Below are 5,331 nucleotides of genomic sequence, written 5' to 3'. Positions count from 1 at the left end.
CTTGGTCCAGCCACTATGGAAAACAGTATGGAGGTTCCTCAAAAAACTAAGAATTGACCTACCATATGACCCAGCAATCCCTCTATGTGTTACCCCCCAAAGACTTGAAAACCATATCTGAAAAGGTATTTGCACACCAATGTTCACAGCAGCACTATTCATAGTGGCCAGGACATGGAAGCAACTGAAGTCTCCTACGATAGATGATTGGCTAAAGAAGCTGTGGTGCATATGTACAATGGAATATTACTCAGCCATAAGAAGAGATGAAATACTGCCATTTGCGACAATATGGATGGACCTTGAGATAATCGAAATAAGCCAGACAGAAAAAGTTGAAAATCACATGATATCACTTATATGTGAGATATAAACCTAAAAGCAACAAAGGAACAGGACAAACAAAGACTCATGGACATGGACTATAGACTAGTGGTTACCAGAGAGTAGGGGAGGGGGAGGAGGGGAGAGTGAGCGGGGGTAAAGGGGGTCAAATGTAGGATAGGGAGAAGGTGAAGTGGGTAAAGGGGATCAAATATATGGTAGCTGAAGGAAACTGGACTCTGGGTGGTAAACACACAATAGAATATATAGATGACTAATTATAATGTACACCCCAAAATTATATAATTGTATTGACCAATGTTACCCCAATAAACTTAAATAAAATAAAATAACTGTAGAGATAGTTTGCATCGATTTGAATGGTTCTGTATCCTACTCATCTTCTTCCTTGGCTGACTGCACATTACTGAGTGTTCATTATGTTGGTTGAGAAATCACCAGTCTTTCCCTTCCACTGTCATTTCGGTTCTCTGGTCTCAACTTCCTTTGCTTTTGACCACATTGCTTTTATTGGTATATTTCCTTGAATTATGATAAAATAAATTTTATCAAATTATTTTTAGTTAATACTTAAATAAACTTATGGTGGTGCTTTTTTTTTTTTTTTAAAAGCTAGGAGGCTATTTTAAATATCTTATAAAATATCACTAACTTATGGAGAATAGAAGTTTTTTTCTCCTAAAAACAGTTGGTCCCCAAATCTCTGCCCTTCAGGAAAATTTCAAGTATACTTTGTACTAACATTTTCAAATATACTTTAACTTCTCTACTCTCCTTCATGCCCTTTTCCCTAATTGCTGGTTAATGACACTACAGTCTACAAATGGAAATTTTCTCTTTATAGTTTCTGTCTGTCTGGCTGCCTGGAAATGATGGTGATGTCACAATCGTTGGTTGGCAGTTAAGCAATATAGCAAGAGGAACCTGGTTAAAGGGGAAATAACTTCCATTTGTAAATTAATATTTGTACAGTGAGGAAACCATAGGTTTGTATGACTCTCCTCCCATGACTCCCTCCTCTGCTGGGTGGGGTGTTTTGACATCTCTGCTTATTAAAGAGAACTGACTTTGATGTAGCGCCTATGTTTAGACACTTTGGGATGCCTGTATATCCTACAGGTGACAAATCTATATTGCTTCCACCTTTGGAGACTTTCAGTCTGCCAGTCTCACAGATATGGACACCTAGAGTGGCACGTGCATTCAGGAATATGGAACAGAGTGATCATTTCTAACTTATTATTCACAGCTCTGTGGTTATGAAGCTTAAAGAAACAAGCACCATTTCAAATAAGGGTTTGGTGCTTCTGTGGTACCCCCAGTGAAGTGTTTTGCAGCAGAATAGTTTTCCTCCTAGGTTTATTATTTGAGTGTCTTCTCTGCTATCCAGTATAAGAGAGCTTGCTATGTGTATTGTATTCAGGATACTTACGTTATATAACTATTTAGACCAGTGTTTCTATGGCTTCAGAGTCGCAATTCCCTGAATTAAAATCTGTAGGTCAAGTTATAGTAAACTGGAAATTTTCTCAGACTCATTCCCTTAAAAATACACTTCCCTGGTCTTTAGCCTTTGCTCACAGGCCTTTCTTTAGCAGTACACCTTTCTCCCGCCATGTCTATTGTGGTCTCTGGTACGTTGTTGCAATAATGGCTTCCAATATGTTCACTTCTTCCTGTGTCCAAGCCCTTGCTGTGTCTCCATCACCCTGGGTCTATACTTAACCAGGTGATTTGTTTTGTCTAAGGAAGCAATAATAATAACTGTGACATAGCAGAGACTTCAAGTGAACTTCTTCATCTGGCCTAGAGTTTTTTTGCTGCTCTTATGATAGTCCTCAAACCACCACATGGAGAAGCCTGGGATGGCCTGTTGGAGGTTGAGACACCCCATGGAACAGAGACAAGACATTACCATTGAGGCCTGACTAGTAAAACAACCTTAACAATCAATCAGACATGTGAATGAGACCATGCTAGAACATTCACCCTTGGCCCAGCCAGCCAAGACCAGAAGAGCCATCACAAATGTGCCAAATGTCCCAATCAACATGGATAATCTACAGAATTGTCCAAAAACATTTTGTTGTTCTCAGCCCCTAAATTTCTTTCTTTTCTTTTTTTTTAATGCCTACAGCACCTGGTATTCCTAGGTGGTCTCCTATCCAAGTACTAACCAGGCCCGACTCTGCTTAGTTTCCAAGATCAGACAGGATCGGGCTTGTTCAAGGTGGCATGGCTGTAGGCTAACCCCCTACATTTCAGGATGGTTTGTTATGCTGCAAAAACTACATGATTCACAGTCCCACTTGCAGTCAGTTTGATTTTCTATCATGGAGAAATACCAATCTCACAACTGATTGTTTACCGTTCCTCTTCTTCCATTATGGAAAATATCTTAGTCTAGTTCTTTAGTTATAAGGAAGCAAATTCATTTAAATTAGCTAAAAACAAAGCGCGCTCTCTCTCTCTCTCTCTGTACATGTGCACATGCTGAGTGGAAGGTTAGGAATGGTTTTGATGACAAAACAGACAACTTCTTAGACATAAGACCTTCAACTCAGCAGGCTTCATGTTTGCTTGTACTGGGAAGCCTCTGATAACTGAGTCTATTCTAACCATGTTTTTTTGTTTGTTTTGTTTTGTTTGTTTGTTTGTTTGTTTTTGGTCTCTCTGGGACTCTTCTCTGAAACTCTTTGAACATCTGCTTTCCTACTTCACTCTGAAGACTGGCTTTCTCTGTTTCTTCATCAAGTTACATAGGGCTCCAAATTAGAGATAGAGAAGACTCTATCTCTAATTGATTACCCTCTGTTTCTAAATAAAAACCCTTAAAAAGAAGATTTGATTGGCTCAATTCATTTGCCTACTGCTTATTAGTAAGTTTCTGTTTAATCAAATGATCACCCTGATCTGGACAGCAGTAGTGACATGGACAGATAGGGTGGGCAAGAAGACTTTGTGCATCTGCCAGTTGGTTGGAGTTCTGTTGATCTAGGCTGGGCTCAGCTGAGTGTCACTGCCTCAGACCGTAGCAGTTAGGGCGGCCCTTTCTATCACTTCAGGTTGTGTATTGGATAGGGTGGCACTGCTCCATGTGTGTTATCATTTTCCTTGGTCCAGTGAGATAGTTTGTTCTTAGGTATGTTCATCTCATGGTGATGGTAAAAGCACAAGAGAACAAATGGAAACCTGCAAGGCATATTAAGGGCTAGGCTCAAAATTGTCACATTAGCATTTATATCCAGATACACTCACCAAAGCAAGTTACATGGCCAAGGCTAAAGTCAAGGGGCAGGGAAATCCGCTCCACCCATGGCAAGTGTCTGCCTTTGGTAGAGCTGAAGAACTGAGCTAGCAAAGCAACCTTGCACACTTTCCGCTTTTCATGCCTTTGATATGCTCATCTTTGGACCAGGAGAGATGGTAGTTGTGTTGACCAATGGTGAAGAGCTGGAAGAGATGGGTCAAGGGCCTGGAGGAACTAATTTGTCTATAAGAATGGTTTCTAAGATTGTCAAAAATGACAGTTTAAAAGGACATGATGGATATGAGCTTGCTCTGGATCAATACTGTTATTCCAGGAGATCCAACATGGTGCCATAGCTGCAATCTCTAGGTCATGACATGGCCCTATGGTGGATGGAGACAGTCAAGTTGTTCAAGGCGGAGCTGTATTCCCTGGAATGAGAAAATTGCTGTACACATCAAGAAAACAACACAGATCTACAGTCATATATCTGGCCAACAGAAGAAGTCAGAGGTAAGGTGTTAGCATGACAGCAAGCACTGGCTCAAAGCTAGTAGGACAAGACTACTTCAGGCCCCAGGTCTACTTTGGTCAGGCTTGGCTAGGGTCAGAGATGGAAGGTTATTGAAGGTCCTCAGGGCCAGGCAAGAAAAAAACAAACATGGACTGATACTACTAGCTCATAGTGTCTTTTCTGTCTTATAAACCCTCCACCTCTTGCCTTCAACCCACCATAGCACTTGTCTAAATGACTCAGTTGGCAATTCATCATGTTCTATCTTATCTCTTTTCTTAATTTGTCATGTGTGGATCATGTGAAAAATCATATAACTAGTTTTCAAAATAAAATTCAGAGCAGGCCCATGTCAATATAGTTGATTCTGATTAATTAAGGTGTAGATATCAGGGTAACGAGTTCAGAAGACCCAGTAAGTGTAAACTGATGGTACAAGGAAGAGAAAATAAAAGTAAATCACTAGCCTTGGTTTACTCTGAGAGTCCCAGAAGAGGCTTCTAATGCAAGCTAGTTACTAATGGTGGGAAGGAGGGTGTGGACTGACTGTAAGTGTTAGGAGAAATGGGGGAGGAGTTTGCTCCAAGCACTTAGGGGAAGAAAGGGACATAGGCCAAGCAGCAGTGTGAACTCTTTAAACTTCCTCATCTCTGAATTCAGAGTAAGCTCCTGTTTACCTTTTTAGCCTCATCCCCCACAACTTCCCCATTTGTACTCTACCCACTGCCAATGAGCATGCTCTCCATTCCCCAAAGCCATCCTGCTTTTTCCCTAGTCTGTGCCTTTGACCATGCTGTTCCCATCTAGTAAGCTATCTTTCCAATATCTGCCTATCAAATTAGTCTCATCCTTCAAGGCCTATCTCTAAATTCCACTTCTTCCATGAAGCGGATGATCCTACTTTAACTCCCACAGTCCACCTCATAGTCTGCTTTGTATTATCATTATTGTACCTGTACTTGTTTTATCCATCCTTTCCTTCCTCTTCCCTCTGGGTTAGTTATCTGTTGGACATCCTATATTTTATCTAGGCCTATAAAGATGCATGTCCTCAAAATCTCTTCTCTCAAAAGACGGTTGGTTTAGAGGGAGATGCAGACAAGTAAATGTGAATTGTAACATGTGGTAAAGACTAAACAGAAGTAAGTATAAGTGCTATTGGAGCCTCTAAGAAGGGAACTCTAACCAGCTTTCTAGAGTCAGAATCCAGCAGTCAGTAGTA

General features: G+C 40.6%; 1 pseudogene; it reads right to left on the bottom strand.

The window, feature by feature from the left end:
* Positions 1-2,473: 2,473 nt before the first annotated feature.
* On the bottom strand, positions 2,474-2,592 carry LOC120615729 (uncharacterized; annotated as a pseudogene).
* Positions 2,593-5,331: the final 2,739 nt, after the last annotated feature.

Source organism: Pteropus medius, unplaced genomic scaffold (genome assembly GCF_902729225.1).
Source record: "Pteropus medius unplaced genomic scaffold, Ma_sr-lr_union100, whole genome shotgun sequence".
Lineage (NCBI taxonomy): Eukaryota > Metazoa > Chordata > Mammalia > Chiroptera > Pteropodidae > Pteropus > Pteropus medius.
Note: the sequence above shows the minus strand (reverse complement) of the source record. Positions and strands in the feature narration are given on the sequence as shown.